The sequence below is a fragment of the Oncorhynchus gorbuscha genome, unplaced genomic scaffold (assembly GCF_021184085.1).
Source record: "Oncorhynchus gorbuscha isolate QuinsamMale2020 ecotype Even-year unplaced genomic scaffold, OgorEven_v1.0 Un_scaffold_963, whole genome shotgun sequence".
Lineage (NCBI taxonomy): Eukaryota > Metazoa > Chordata > Actinopteri > Salmoniformes > Salmonidae > Oncorhynchus > Oncorhynchus gorbuscha.
In genome coordinates, this window is record NW_025745898.1 from 27,823 (window position 1) to 45,386 (window position 17,564).

At 39.6% G+C, this 17,564-nt stretch overlaps 1 pseudogene; it reads left to right on the top strand.

Annotated features, from left to right (window-relative positions):
- The window catches only part of LOC124020879, a 53,032-nt pseudogene that overhangs the window by 24,973 nt on the left and 10,495 nt on the right, over positions 1–17,564 (top strand).

Genomic DNA, 17,564 nt, shown 5'->3' on the forward strand with positions numbered 1-17,564 from the left:
TTAAGGCTTGTAGACATTTCAGTGTGGGTCTACACTGTTGACTTGTAAGTCAGCATTTCATTGTGAGGTCTACACTGTTGGTTAAGGGCTTGTAAGTCAGCATTTCACTGTGAGGTCTACACTGTTGGTTAAGGGCTTGTAAGTAAGCATTTCACTGTGAGGTCTACACTGTTGATTAAGGGCTTGTAAGTCAGCATTTCACTGTGAGGTCTACACTGTTGGTTAAGGGCTTGTAAGAAGCATTTCACGTTGTATTTGACGCATGTGACAAATAACGTTTGATTTGATTTGATTTGACTGGAAGTCTACAGGTGCAGCTAGCATGTTAAATACTGCTTTCCCTGTCTTCCTTCCTCATGCAGCTAGCATGTTAAATACTGTATTAACCCTGTCTTCCTTCCTCAGGTGCAGCTAGCATGTTAAATACTGTATTAACCCTGTATTCCTTCCTCAGGTGCAGCTAGCATGTTAAATACTGCATTAACCCTGTCTTTTCCTCAGGTGCAGCTAGCATGTTAAATACTGTATTAACCCTGTCTTCCTTCCTCAGGTGCAGCTAGCATGTTAAATACTGTATTAACCCTGTCTTCCTTCCTCAGGTGCAGCTAGCATGTTAAATACTGCATTAACCCTGTCTTCCTTCCTCAGGTGCAGCTAGCATGTTAAATACTGTATTAACCCTGTCTTCCTTCCTCAGGTGCAGCTAGCATGTTAAATACTGTATTAACCCTGTCTTCCTTCCTCAGGTGCAGCTAGCATGTTAAATACTGTATTAACCCTGTCTTCCTTCCTCAGGTGCAGCTAGCATGTTAAATACTGCATTAACCCTGTCTTCCTTCCTCATGTGCAGCTAGCATGTTAAATACTGTATTAACCTGTCTTCCTTCCTCAGGTGCAGCTAGCATGTTAAATACTATATTAACCCTGTCTTCCTCAGGTGCAGCTAGCATGTTAAATACCATGAACCCTGTCTTCCCCTCAGGTGCAGCTGCATGTTAAATACTGCATGAACCCTGTCTTCCTTCCTCAGGTGCAGCTAGCATGTTAAATACTGCATGAACCCTGTCTTCCTTCCTCAGGTGCAGCTAGCATGTTAAATACTGCATGAACCCTGTCTTCCTTCCTCAGGTGCAGCTAGCATGTTAAATACTCTGAACCCCTTCCTTCCTCAGGTGCAGCTAGCATGTTAAATACTGCATGAACACCTGTCTTCTTCCGGAGCTAGCATGTTAAATACTGCATGAACCCACTTCCTTCCTCAGGAATACAGCTAGCATGTTAAATAATCCTTCTCACCCCCCTCTTCCTTCCTCAGGTGCAAAAAATATTTAGAGGTGCAGCTATTGTTAAATACTGGCCCTGTCTTCCTTCCTCACTGGATGTCATAACCCTGTCTTCCTTCCTCGTGAATGCATGTTAAATTGTAAACCCTGTCTTCCTTCTGGAGGTAAGCTAGCATGTCTGCTAAATGCAGCTAGCATGTTAAATGTTAACCCTAATGTAAATGTAAATACTGTATTAACCTTGTCTTCCTTCCTCAGGTGCAGCTAGCATGTTAAATACTGTATTAACCCTGTCTTCCTTCCTCAGGTGCAGCTAGCATGTTAAATACTGTATTAACCCTGTCTTCCTTCCTCAGGTGTGTTTCTTTGTGGCTCTCTACTACAATGTCATCATCGCATGGAGTCTCTTCTACATGGGCAACTCCTTCCAGTATCCTCTACCTTGGGAGCAGTGTCCCATCAACATGACCACCAATAACACTGGTATTCACGAGCTGTGTGTGTGTGTGTGTGTGTGTGTGTGTGTGTGTGTGTGTGTGTGTGTGTGTGTGTGTGTGTGTGTGTGTGTGTGTGTGTGTGTGTGTGTGTGTGTGTGTGTGTGTGTGTGTGTGTGTGTGTGTGTGTGTGTGTGTGTGTGTGTGTGTGTGTGTGTGTGTGTGTGTGTGTGTGTGTGTGGTTCATATCATGCTTCTCCTTATTTGTGTTTAGATGTGTAATGGACACATTGTATTCTACAAGAGCAGGGTTTGTGTATGTAAACTATAAATCTCTCTCTCTCACTCACTCTCTCTCACTCCCCCTCTCTCTCTCACTTCCTCTCCCTCCTTCTCTCTCTGTCTCTCGCTCTCTCTGTCTGTCAGTAAAGGAATGCTTAGGTAGCTCCCCAACCTCATACTTCTGGTTCCGGAAGGCTCTAGACATCACAGACTCCATCGATGAGTCTGGTGAGTTTAACCCCATCATGACTGGCTGTCTGATGGCTGCCTGGGCCATCGTCTGTCTAGCCATGATCAAAGGCATCAAGTCATCTGCCAAGGTAAGGACGCTCTCAGTTCATCTTTTTCACAACATATAACATGTTGCAAACAGTATAACGGGTCACCACCTGCCTTGACCCTCAGTAATGTCGCCGCTGGCAACCACTAACCATGATTATGGTAGGCTAGTAGTTAACACGCTAGCTGTGAAGGAAAGTGGCTGAATTCTGTTTTTGGCAAATGTTACTTTTAAATTGTTTAATGTTAATGTTAATGTCCTCCTTCGTTGACCTTGTCTTGTTAAATGTTTTTTTTTTCATATATAGTTTTTAAAAGAGAATGTAGAATCATAAAACACGGGACGAGATGTTAAAAACTGTCCATTGTGCCAATAGATGGAATGCACTCGCATGAGATTTGCCGTGATGTTGACAGAGTGGCATGGGAGGTTTATTTCTTAGACTGGGGTAAGATGTCAATTTTTGGGACACATCCTCAGTAGTGTGCCTTCGAATCAGTGGGTGTTTCGGCCTTTAATCACTAAACACCCTCATCAAAGGTGTCCAGCTAAAGGGTGATCAAGCCTTAGCTTGTGTCCCATGCCCGTGGAAAAATGAGTTGCTGGCCAATATCGACAAGCATCTTCCAGTCCCGGGCCATGGCTAGGTGTCCAGTTTCTGGCTTTGTAGGAGGATACTTGGGCCTTTTCTGTCCCTCCCGGATGAATGTTGTTGTTTTGACGGGATTGCTTGTTTTTGGAGGTAATGAATTGGTTGCACTCCTCTTGGTCTCAAGTGCTGCAGCCAGGCTCTTGAGGACCTGATTGTGCCTCCAGGTGTAGCGGCCTTGTGAGAGGCTGGTCTTGCAACCTGTCATTATATGCCTGAGAGTCGCTGGAGCTGGGCAGAGGGGGCAGGTCGAGTCCTCGCCATACCATTGATGTAGATGTTTTGGTGATGGAAGCACATCATAAACAGCTCTTATGATGAAGCTGATGTTGCTTGCCTCCATTTGCCAAAGCTCACTCCAGTTGATCTTTCTCCTCTCCAGACCTTCCCACCACGTCCATTGCCCTTGTTTAGCAAGAGAGACAGCCTTTGCACTTCTTGCAGTCTCCTCCTGTCTGCGCACCTCCTCGACCACCAGCTTCCTGCGTTCAGATGTTGTTGCCTTATGGAACGTTGGTTTGCTTGCTGCCAGGCCAAAGCCTCCTCTTCCATGCTGGATATTCCCCACAATGTCTTGGTGTCTCAGGGCTGATGTTGCTTGCTGCACAGCCTTGGATGATGTCCATTTCCGTCCAGTTTGTAGGGGAGGTGCAGCCTTGCTAATGGTCTGGTCTTTGGAGTCCTTCAATGTCATCTGAAGTCTTACTTTAGAGCACTTGTACTCCTCCGTTAGACTTGTAAGAGGTAGTTCAAGGACCCCTTTGCCATAGAGGCCGATGTTACTCAGGCATCGTGGGACACCCAGCCATTTCTTCACGTATGAGGTAATGGTTCGCTCCATCTTCTCCACTGTTGTTATTGGGACCTCATAAACGGTGAGTGGCCACATTACCCGGGGGAGAAGTCCAAACTGTAGGCACCAATGCTTGAGCCTCCCAGGCAGTAGGGCCTTGTTGATGTTCTCAAGACTGTCGGCGATGTCCTGCCTTACTTGCTGCACTTGATCTTTATCCCGGAGGCTTTCGTTGTACCATCTACCCAGGCTCTTGATGGGTTGCTCAGACACGGTTGGTATCGGGTCATCTCCAATGCAGAAGCTCACATCTTTAAGCTGTCCCTTAACTATGGAGATGCTTCGAGATTTGCTTGGCTTGATTTTCATCCGGGCTCACTTGATGTTATCCTGCAGTTTTGCAAGTAGGTGGGAGATGGATCCCTTCCTTAGTTCTTTCACCGCCGACCACCCATCTCGATGCCCTGATGATGACTTCCATGGCCATAGTGAAGGCCAGAGGAGAAATTGTACAGCCTGCCATTATGCCTACTTCCAAGCACTGTCATGTTGTTGTGAAGTCAGGTGTTGTTGAGGAATGGGGCTGGAGAAATGCAACCTCTCCTAAATCCATAGACATATTTTACAATCTCCATTAAAAGAAGTGATGGTTCCTAATTGTATTGTAATTCTCCTTAGGTGATGTATTTCTCCTCAGTCTTCCCCTATGCTGTGCTGCTCATCTTCCTCGTCAGAGGCTTGATGCTGGACGGAGCCATGGAGGGAATCGCCTACATGTTCTACCTAAAGTAAGTACTAATATAACTATAATATATTTAATTGATTTTGCACTTTTAATTACAAGTAGAGTCTCAAAGATGTACAAAGATGCTTAAAAACAAGAATAAAAAAAACATGAATTTCTATTCACTTCCTGAATTGACAGCTTATAAATAGAATAGAATTTAGTCTTATGCTGTCTCTCTCTCTCTCTCTCTCTCTCTCTCTCTCTCTCTCTCTCTCTCTCTCTCTCTCTCTCTCTCTCTCTCTCTCTCTCTCTCTCTTCTCTCTTTCTTCTCTTCTCTCTCTCTCTCTCTCTCTTCTCTCTTTCTTCTCTTGCTTTCTTCTTTCTCTCTCTCTCTCTCCCTTTTGTCTCTCTCTCTCTCTCTCTCTCTCTCTCTCTCTCTCTCTCTCTCTCTCTCTCTCTCTCTCTCTCTCTCTCTCTCTCTCTCTCTTTCTTCTCTTGCTTTCTTCTTTCTCTCTCTCTCTCCCTTTTGTCTCTTCTTTCTCTCTCTCTCTCCCTTTTGTCTCTCTCTCTCTCTCTCTCTCTCTTCTCTCTTTCTTCTCTTGCTTTCTTCTTTCTCTCTCTCTCTCTCCCTTTTGTCTCTCTCTCTCTCTCTCTCTCTCTCTCTCTCTCTCTCTCTCTCTCTCTCTCTCTCTCTCTCTCTCTCTGTCTCAGATAGAAATTTGGGCTGAGGTGCAGGTGTGGCGGCAGGCAGCCACACAGGTGTTCTTTGCCCTGGGCCTGGGCTACGGCTCTGTGATTGCCTACTCTTCCTACAACCCCATCCACAACAACTGTCACCGTGACGCGCTCATGGTCTCTTGCATCAACTTCATGACCTCAGTGCTCGCATCACTGGTGGTGTTCGTAGTGCTGGGCTTCAGGGCCAAGAACATTGTCCTGAACTGCATCACCCAGTAAGTGTGGAGTCAAGGGGGGGATTGTGGGTGTGTGTTTGTGAGTGAGTGAGTGAGTGTTGTAGGAATTCCTCTATGTTTTAACACCCAATTAAAATTAAACACTCTGTCAATTCAAAATGGATATGTATGACCCTTATTAGTATAAAAATGGACAGAGCCCAGTCTTAAAGTCAAACAGCAGCCTTTATTCACGAGTACTGCTCCTTACACATTTTACCACAGGTTATAAACTTAAAATGACGTCATTAGTTTCAGTACCCACCCGTGCCATCTCCGCTCTAATACAAAGGCTGTATGTTTCTCACATCGTCTTCCCCATTAAGATGATATATGACTGAGCTTAGGACAGCTGGTGTAGATAAGCCTTCTAGCCAGTCTGGCTATGAGTTCATTCATTTCTACCATGGTACAGACAGTCATTGTATTCATTGCACACATTATATTCAGTACTAAGATTAAAAATACAATTCATACATATACAGTAACATAATAGTATTCTGATTAGTACATATACAGTAACATAATTGTATTCTGATTAGTCAGTCCTGATTGAAATGTATACATAATTAGTCATCATTGATAAAAAATTCCTTTAACAGTGAGTGAGTGAGTGAGTGAGTGAGTGAGTGGTGAGTGAGTGGTGGTGGTGGTGGTGAGTGGTGGTGAGTGGTGGTGGTGAGTGGTGGTGGTGAGTGGTGAGTGAGTGAGTGAGTGGTGAGTGGTGATGTGAGTGAGAAATGTCATTTTGTTACTTCGGATGAACTATCCCTTTATAAAGCATGTCAATATTATGGAAACACATCCAAGACATGTCTATATGTACACTCTTAGAAAGAAAGGTGCTATCTAGAACCTTAAAGGGTTCTTCAACTGTCCACATAGGAGAACCCTTTGAAGAACTATTGTTGGTTGCAGGTAGAACCCTTTTGGTTCCAGTTTCTACATGGAACCAAAAAGGGTTCTACATGGAACCAAAAAGGGTTCTACCTGGAACCATAATGGTCCTCCTATGGGTCCATCTGACTAACCTTTTCTGAACCTTTTTTTCTCCGAGTGTAAGCATACCTTCAAATGAAGTATTAGCGATGTACCGAAGGAATTTCGATATTGAGAGCTTGGAATTATCATGTTCTATCTGCAATTTTGACCAAATTGAGTTCTGGACATTTTCTTGTTCTGTTCAATGTTCTCTACCTATATAGTACTCTAAATAACCCCCAATTCATGTTGTTAAGTGAATAAGGATATGAGCTAGAAATTTCTCACACCATTCAAAACAATAAGGGTTGGTAACTTTCAAGCCAATTACCTCAGAATCAACTTTTTACAGAAGGAACCTTATAATTCTAAGCTCGGACAACGTCACCTCCTACCCTTCAGAAATCTGGGCCTGTTAAATGACATGGCCACACATGGAAGCAACCATCACTGGTGGCCATGGTTCAACATGTCTGATCCTGCCTCCGTCACCATACCTGACTACAGAGAGTGGTACCATCACTACGGCTCCCAGGTGGGGACAAACATCACCGACTGTGACCTGGATGAGGAGATGAGCAAGGTGAGGGTTAGATTAGGTTTTAGGGGGCTTGTGGTTCAAATCCTATTTTCAGAAATAATGGACAGAGCCCAGTCTTAAAGTCAAACAGCAGTCTTTATTCACGAGAGTACTGCTCCTTACTGAGTCCTTTGTAATGTAGGCACAAAGTTATTTATAAGGAGCTGTCTTTACTGGCTCTAACTGTCTTTACGTGGCTCTAACTGTCTTTACCTGGCTCTAACTGTCTTTACCTGGCTCTAACTGTCTTTACCTGGCTCTAACTGTCTTTACCTGGCTCTAACTGTCTTTACCTGGCTCTAACTGTCTTTACGTGGCTCTAACTGTCTTTACCTGGCTCTAACTGTCTTTACCTGGCTCTAACTGTCTTTACCTGGCTCTAACTGTCTTTACCTGGCTCTAACTGTCTTTACGTGGCTCTAACTGTCTTTACGTGGCTCTAACTGTCTTTACCTGGCTCTAACTGTCTTTACCTGGCTCTAACTGTCTTTACGTGGCTCTAACTGTCTTTACCTGACTCTAACTGTCTTTACCTGGCTCTAACTGTCTTTACCTGGCTCTAACTGTCTTTACCTGGCTCTAACTGTCTTTACCTGGCTCTAACTGTCTTTACCTGGCTCTAACTGTTTCCCCTACCTTGTATTCCCTCTCTTTCTTCACCCCTTACAACCTCCTGTTAACACCTTGCCCCCCCTCACTCATCCTCTCTCTCCCTCCCTCGTTATCTCCCTACCTCCCGTGTTCTCTCACTCCCTCCCGTGTTCTTTCCCTACCTCCCGTGTTCTCTCCTTCCCTCCCGTGTTCTCTCCCTACCTCCCATGTCCCCCACCTCCCGTGTTCTCTCCCTCCCGTGTTCTCTCCCTCCCGTGTTCTCTCCCTCCCTCCCGTGTTCTCTCCCTACCTCCCGTGTTCTCTCCCTATCTCCCGTGTTCTTTCCCTACCTCCCGTGTTCTCTCCCTCCCGTGTTCTCTCCCTACCTCCCATATTCTCTCCCTCCTTCGTTCTCTCCTTCGTTCCCTCCCTCGTTCCCACGTTCTCTCCCTCCCTCCCGTGTTCTCTCCCTACCTCCCGTGTCCCCCCCTCCCGTGTTCTCTCCCTACCTCCCGTGTTCTCTCCCTACCTCCCGTGTTCTCTCCCTACCTCCCGTGTTCTCTCCCTACCTCCCGTGTTCTCTCCCTACCTCCCGTGTTCTCTCCCTCCCTCCCGTGTTCTCTCCCTCCCTCCCGTGTTCTCTCCCTCCCTCCCTCCCGTGTTCTCTCCCTACCTCCCGTGTTCTCCCTCCCTCCCGTGTTCTCTCCCTACCTCCCGTGTTCTCTCCCTACCTCCCGTGTTCTCTCCCTACCTCCTGTGTTCTCTCCCTCCTGTGTTCTCTCCCCACCTCCCGTGTTCTCTCCCTCCTTCGTTCTCTCCTTCGTTCCCTCCCTCATTCCCACGTTCTCTCCCTCACTCATTCTCTCTCCCTCCCTCCCATGTTCTCTCCCCCTCCCTTCCTCCCTCCCTCGTTCTCTCCCCTTTCTCTATTACATTTTTACCCCCCCTCTCTAACCCATTTCTAACCCATTTCTAACCCATTTCTAACCCATATCTAACCCCTCTCTAACCCATATCCTACCCCTCTCTAACCCATCGCTAACCCATATCTAACCCCTCTCTAACCCATATAATAATAATAATAATATATGCCATTTAGCAGACGCTTTTATCCAAAGCGACTTACAGTCATGTGTGCATACATTCTATGTATGGGTGGTCCCGGGAATCGAACCCACTACCCTGGCGTTACAAGCGCATATGTCGCTCAAACCCTCTTAATTTCAATACGTTGTTGAGAAAGGCAGGTTACAAATATCAACATAATCCACATAGAATACAGTTTACAAATATCATCATATTCCACATAGAATACAGGTTACAAATATCAACATACTCCACATAGAATACAGTTTACAAATATCATCATATTCCACATAGAATACAGGTTACAAATATCAACATACTCCACATAGAATACAGGTTACAAATATCAACATACTCCACATAGAATACAGGTTACAAATATCATCATATTCCACATAGAATACAGGTTGCAAATATCAACATACTCCACATAGAATACAGGTTGCAAATATCATCATATTCCACATAGAATACAAGTTACAAATATCAACATACTCCACATAGAATACAAGTTACAAATATCAACATACTCCACATAGAATACAAGTTACAAATATCAACATACTCCACATAGAATACAAGTTACAAATATCAACATACTCCAAATAGAATACAAGTTGCAAATATCAACATACTCCATATAGAATACAAGTTACAAATATCAACATACTCCACATAGAATACAAGTTACAAATATCAACATACTCCACGTAAATGAATGTGTTTGTCCCTCTTGTCCCTCTCTCTCTAACCCCCAGGGTGTGGAAGGGACGGGCCTGGCGTTCATTGCCTTCACAGAGGCCATGGCCCAGTTCCCTGCCAGCCCCTTCTGGTCCACGCTCTTCTTCCTCATGCTGCTCAACCTGGGCATGAGCACCATGTTCGGCACCATGCAGGGGATCCTCACCCCCCTCATGGACAACTTCAGCCTGCTGGGACGCCACCGGACCATGCTCACAGGTAATACAGACATGTTCACACACACCAATGACCCAATACACAAATGCACCCACAAATGCACCCACGTATACACACGTGCGCACACACTCAACTAAATGTTTCAAAGACAGACAAAGAGCACAACTACAAACTGAAACACCAAAAAATATAACAAGTTTTAGTTTGTAGTTGTGCTCTTTGTCTGTCTTTGAAACATTTAGTCTGCGTGTCACTGTTCTTTGCGTGTCACTGTTCTTTGTCATTATGGTTCAGTGTGTCACTAAATAGCTGTGTTCTTTGTCATTATGGTTCAGTGTGTTACTAAATAGCTGTGTTCTTTGTCATTATGGTTCAGTGTGTTACTAAATAGCTGTGTTCTTTGTCATTATGGTTCAGTAGGTCACTAAATAGCTGTGTTCTTTGTCATTATGGTTCAGTGTGTTACTAAATAGCTGTGTTCTTTGTCATTATGGTTCAGTGTGTTACTAAATAGCTGTGTTCTTTGTCATTATGGTTCAGTGTGTTACTAAATAGCTGTGTTCTTTGTCATTATGGTTCAGTAGGTCACTAAATAGCTGTGTTCTTTGTCATTGTGGTTCAGTAGGTCACTAAATAGCTGTGTTCTTTGTCGTTATGGTTCAGTAGGTCACTAAATAGCTGTGTTCTTTGTCATTATGGTTCAGTAGGTCACTAAATAGCTGTGTTCTTTGTCATTATGATTCAGTGTGTCACTAAATAGCCGTGTTCTTTGTCGTTATGGTTCAGTGTGTCACTAAATAGCTGTGTTCTTTGTCGTTATGGTTCAGTAGGTCACTAAATAGCTGTGTTCTTTGTTGTTATGGTTCAATGAGTCACTAAATAGCTGTGTTCTTTGTTGTTATGGTTCAATGAGTCACTAAATAGCTGTGTTCTTTGTTGTTATGGTTCAGTGTGCAGCTGTTCCTGGGCTTTGTGATCGGACTTTTGTTTACCCAGCGCTGGGGAACTACTTTTGACAATGTTCGATGACTACTCTGCTACCCTACCCCTGATCATCGTGGTGGTCTTTGAGACATTCAGTGGCCTGGGTGTAGTGTAATGACCGTGTAAGATGTTCAAACAGGTTTAATAATGCCAATGTAATAGTGTAATACCAATGTAATAGTGTAATACCAGTGTAATAGTATAATACCAGTGTAATAGTGTAATACCAGTGTAATAGTATAATACCAGTGTAATAGTGTAATACCAGTGTAATAGTATAATACCAGTGTAATAGTGTAATACCAGTGTAATAGTATAATACCAGTGTAATAGTGTAATACCAGTGTAATAGTATAATACCAGTGTAATAGTATAATACCAGTATAATACCAGTGTAATAGTATAATACCAGTGTAATACCAGTATAATACCAGTGTAATAGTATAATACCAGTGTAATAGTATAATACCAGTGTAATAGTATAATACCAGTGTAATAGTATAATACCAGTGTAATAGTATAATACCAGTGTAATAGTATAATACCAGTGTAATAATACCAGTGTAATAGTATAATACCAGTGTAATAGTATAATACCAGTGTAATAGTATAATACCAGTGTAATAGTATAATACCAGTGTAATAGTGTAATACCAGTGTAATAGTATAATACCAGTGTAATAGTGTAATACCAGTGTAATAGTATAATACCAGTGTAATAGTATAATACCAGTATAATACCAGTGTAATAGTATAATACCAGTGTAATAGTATAATACCAGTGTAATAGTATAATACCAGTGTAATAGTGTAATACCAGTGTAATAGTATAATACCAGTGTAATAGTATAATACCAGTGTAATAGTATAATACCAATGTAATAGTGTAATACCAGTGTAATACCAATGTAATAGTATAATACCAGTGTAATACCAATGTAATAGTGTAATACCAGTGTAATAGTATAATACCAGTGTAATAGTATAATACCAGTGTAATACCAGTGTAATAGTGTAATACCAGTGTAATAGTATAATACCAGTGTAATAGTGTAATACCAGTGTAATAGTATAATACCAGTGTAATAGTGTAATACCAGTGTAATAGTATAATACCAGTGTAATAGTGTAATACCAGTGTAATAGTATAATACCAGTGTAATAGTATAATACCAGTGTAATAGTATAATACCAGTGTAATAGTATAATACCAGTGTAATAGTATAATACCAGTGTAATAGTGTAATACCAGTGTAATAGTGTAATACCAGTGTAATAGTGTAATACCAGTGTAATAGTATAATACCAGTGTAATAGTGTAATACCAGTGTAATAGTATAATACCAGTGTAATAGTATAATACCAGTGTAATAGTATAATACCAGTGTAATACCAGTGTAATAGTATAATACCAGTGTAATAGTATAATACCAGTGTAATACCAGTGTAATAGTATAATACCAGTGTAATAGTATAATACCAGTGTAATAGTATAATACCAGTGTAATAGTATAATACCAGTGTAATAGTATAATACCAGTGTAATGTAATAGTATAATACCAGTGTAATAGTATAATACCAGTGTAATACCAGTGTAATAGTATAATACCAGTGTAATAGTATAATACCAGTGTAATAGTATAATACCAGTGTAATAGTATAATACCAGTGTAATAGTATAATACCAGTATAATACCAGTGTAATAGTATAATACCAGTGTAATAGTATAATACCAGTGTAATAGTATAATACCAGTGTAATAGTATAATACCAGTGTAATAGTATAATACCAGTGTAATAGTATAATACCAGTGTAATAGTATAATACCAGTGTAATAGTATAATACCAGTGTAATAGTATAATACCAGTGTAATAGTATAATACCAGTGTAATAGTATAATACCAGTGTAATAGTGTAATACCAGTGTAATAGTATAATACCAGTGTAATAGTATAATACCAGTGTAATAGTATAATACCAGTGTAATAGTATAATACCAGTGTAATAGTATAATACCAGTATAATACCAGTGTAATAGTATAATACCAGTGTAATAGTATAATACCAGTGTAATAGTATAATACCAGTGTAATAGTATAATACCAGTGTAATAATACCAGTGTAATACCAGTGTAATAGTATAATACCAGTGTAATAGTGTAATACCAGTGTAATAGTATAATACCAGTGTAATAGTATAATACCAGTGTAATAGTATAATACCAGTGTAATAGTATAATACCAGTGTAATACCAGTAATAGTATACCAGTGTAATAGTATAATACCAGTGTAATAGTATAATACCAGTGTAATAGTATAATACCAGTGTAATAGTGTAATACCAGTGTAATAGTATAATACCAGTGTAATAGTATAATACCAGTGTAATAGTATAATACCAGTGTAATAGTATAATACCAGTGTAATAGTATAATACCAGTGTAATAGTATAATACCAGTGTAATAGTATAATACCAGTGTAATAGTATAATACCAGTGTAATAGTGTAATACCAGTGTAATAGTATAATACCAGTGTAATAGTATAATACCAGTGTAATAGTATAATACCAGTGTAATACCAGTGTAATAGTATAATACCAGTGTAATAGTATAATACCAGTGTAATAGTATAATACCAGTGTAATAGTGTAATACCAGTGTAATAGTATAATACCAGTGTAATAGTATACCAGTGTAATAGTGTAATACCAGTGTAATAGTATAATACCAGTGTAATAGTGTAATACCAGTGTAATAGTGTAATACCAGTGTAATAGTATAATACCAGTGTAATAGTATAATACCAGTGTAATAGTATAATACCAGTGTAATAGTATAATACCAGTGTAATAGTATAATACCAGTGTAATAGTATACCAGTGTAATAGTGTAATACCAGTGTAATAGTATAATACCAGTGTAATAGTATAATACCAGTGTAATAGTATAATACCAGTGTAATAGTGTAATACCAGTGTAATACCAGTGTAATAGTATAATACCAGTGTAATAGTATAATACCAGTGTAATAGTATAATACCAGTGTAATAGTGTAATACCAGTGTAATAGTATAATACCAGTGTAATAGTATAATACCAGTGTAATAGTATAATACCAGTGTAATAGTATAATACCAGTATAATACCAGTGTAATAGTATAATACCAGTGTAATAGTATAATACCAGTGTAATAGTATAATACCAGTGTAATAGTATAATACCAGTGTAATAGTGTAATACCAGTGTAATACCAGTGTAATAGTATAATACCAGTGTAATAGTGTAATACCAGTGTAATAGTATAATACCAGTGTAATAGTATAATACCAGTGTAATAGTGTAATACCAGTGTAATAGTATAATACCAGTGTAATACCAGTGTAATAGTATAATACCAGTGTAATAGTATAATACCAGTGTAATAGTGTAATACCAGTGTAATAGTGTAATACCAGTGTAATAGTGAACTACCAGTGTAATAGTATAATACCAGTGTAATAGTATAATACCAGTGTAATACCAGTGTAATAGTATAATACCAGTGTAATAGTATAATACCAGTGTAATAGTGTAATACCAGTGTAATAGTATAATACCAGTGTAATAGTATAATACCAGTGTAATACCAGTGTAATAGTATAATACCAGTGTAATAGTATAATACCAGTGTAATAGTATAATACCAGTGTAATACCAGTGTAATAGTATAATACCAGTGTAATAGTATAATACCAGTGTAATAGTATAATACCAGTGTAATAGTGTAATACCAGTGTAATAGTATAATACCAGTGTAATAGTATACCAGTGTAATAGTATAATACCAGTGTAATAGTATAATACCAGTGTAATAGTGTAATACCAGTGTAATAGTGTAATACCAGTGTAATAGTATAATACCAGTGTAATAGTATAATACCAGTGTAATAGTATAATACCAGTGTAATAGTAAATACCAGTGTAATAGTATAATACCAGTGTAATAGTATACCAGTGTAATAGTGTAATACCAGTGTAATAGTATAATACCAGTGTAATAGTATAATACCAGTGTAATAGTATAATACCAGTGTAATAGTATAATACCAGTGTAATAGTGTAATACCAGTGTAATACCAGTGTAATAGTATAATACCAGTGTAATAGTATAATACCAGTGTAATAGTGTAATACCAGTGTAATAGTGTAATACCAGTGTAATAGTGAAATACCAGTGTAATAGTATAATACCAGTGTAATAGTGTAATACCAGTGTAATAGTGAAATACCAGTGTAATAATAATAATAGTATAATACCAGTGTAATAGTATAATACCAGTGTAATAGTATAATACCAGTGTAATACCAGTGTAATAGTATAATACCAGTGTAATAGTATAATACCAGTGTAATAGTATAATACCAGTGTAATAGTATAATACCAGTGTAATAGTGTAATACCAGTGTAATACCAGTGTAATAGTATAATACCAGTGTAATAGTATAATACCAGTGTAATAGTATAATACCAGTGTAATAGTGTAATACCAGTGTAATAGTGTAATACCAGTGTAATAGTATAATACCAGTGTAATAGTGTAATACCAGTGTAATAGTATAATACCAGTGTAATAGTATAATACCAGTATAATACCAGTGTAATAGTATAATACCAGTGTAATAGTATAATACCAGTGTAATAGTATAATACCAGTGTAATAGTATAATACCAGTGTAATAGTATAATACCAGTGTAATAGTGTAATACCAGTGTAATAGTATAATACCAGTGTAATAGTATAATACCAGTGTAATAGTGTAATACCAGTGTAATAGTGTAATACCAGTGTAATACCAGTGTAATAGTATAATACCAGTGTAATACCAGTGTAATAGTGTAATACCAGTGTAATAGTGTAATACCAGTGTAATAGTGTAATACCAGTGTAATAGTGTAATATCAGTAGTATACCATAATACCAGTGTAATAGTATAATACCAGTGTAATAGTATAATACCAGTGTAATAGTATAATACCAGTGTAATAGTATAATACCAGTGTAATAGTGTAATACCAGTGTAATAGTGTAATACCAGTGTAATAGTGTAATACCAGTGTAATACCAGTGTAATAGTATAATACCAGTGTAATACCAGTGTAATAGTGTAATACCAGTGTAATAGTGTAATACCAGTGTAATAGTGTAATACCAGTAGTATACCATAATACCAGTGTAATAGTGTAATACCAGTGTAATAGTATAATACCAGTGTAATAGTATAATACCAGTGTAATATATAATACCAGTGTAATAGTATAATAACAGTGTAATACCAGTGTAATAGTATAATACCAGTGTAATAGTGTAATACCAGTAGTATACCATAATGCCAGTGTAATAGTATAATACCAGTGTAATAGTATAATACCAGTGTAATAGTATAATACCAGTGTAATAGTATAATACCAGTGTAATAGTATAATACCAGTGATGTACAGTACTCCTTTCTTTGGATAAGTTATTCATGGTTTCTTTTCTACGTCACATTGCGATGTCCCTCCGTAATACGGTGCGATCCTGTGTCCCTCCGTAATACGGTACGATCCTGTGTCCCTCCGTATCGGTACGATCCTGTGTCCCTCCGTAATACGGTGCGATCCTGTGTCCCTCCGTAATCGGTGCGATCCTGTGTCCCTCCGTATGTCGGTGCGATCCTGTGTCCCTCCGTGTACGGTGCGATCCTGTGTCCCTCCGTAATCGGTGATGATCCTGTGTCCCTCCGTATACGGTGCGATCCTGTGTCCCTCCGTATGCGGTGCGATCCTGTGTCCCTCCGTATGCATGCGATCCTGTGTCCCTCCGTAATACGGTGCGATCCTGTGTCCCTCCGTAATACTGTACGATCCTGTGTCCCTCCGTATACGGTACGATCCTGCCTACTTTCTGGATCATGTCCCATACGGTTTTTTGAATTGGGCTTCAAGAATATAAAATCAAATTCATCAAAACGCAACCATTTAAGATATACACTGAGTGTACAAAACAATACCTGCTCTATACATGACAGACTGACCAGGTGAGTCCAGGTGAAAGCTATAATCCCTTATTGATGTCACTTGATAAATCCACTTCAATCAGTGTAGATGAAAAGGAGGAGACAGGTTAAAGAAGGATGTTTAAGCCTTGAGACAATTGAGACCTGAATTGTGAATGTGTTCCATTCAGAGGGTGAATGTGTTCCATTCAGAGGGTGAATGTGTTCCATTCACAGGGTGAATGTGTTCCATTCAGAGGGTGAATGTGTTCCATTCACAGGGTGAATGTTCCATTCACAGGGTGAATGTGTTCCATTCACAGGGTGAATGTGTTCCATTCAGAGGGTGAATGTGTTCCATTCAGAGGGTGAATGTGTTCCATTCAGAGGTGAATGGACAAGGCAACATATTTACTGTAAATTCCTTTGAACTCAAACACCGGTTTGAGTCGAGAACTGAAACCCTGCTGGGTTTTTCACGCTCAACAGTTTCCCAGATGTATAAAGAATGGTCTACCACCCAAGGACATCCAGCCAATTTGACACAACTGTAGGAAGCATTGGAGTCAACATTGGCCAGCATTCCTATGGAACGCTTTTGACACCTTGTAGAGTCCATGCCCCAATGAAATGAGGCTGTTCTGGGGGAAAAGGGGGACAACTCAATAGGAAAGTGTTCCTAATGTTTTGTATACTTGTGTATTTTTATTTTACTAGGCAAATCAAATCAAATCAAATTTATTTATATTGCCCTTCGTACATCAGCTGATATCTCAAAGTGCTGTACAGAAACCCAGCCTAAAACCCCAAACAGCAAACAATGCAGGTGTAAAAGCACGGTGGCTAGGAAAAACTCCCTAGAAAGGCCAAAACCTAGGAAGAAACCTAGAGAGGAACCGGGCTATGTGGGGTGGCCAGTCCTCTTCTGGCTGTGCCGGGTAGAGATTATAACAGAACATGACCAAGATGTTCAAATGTTCATAAATGACCAGCATGGTCA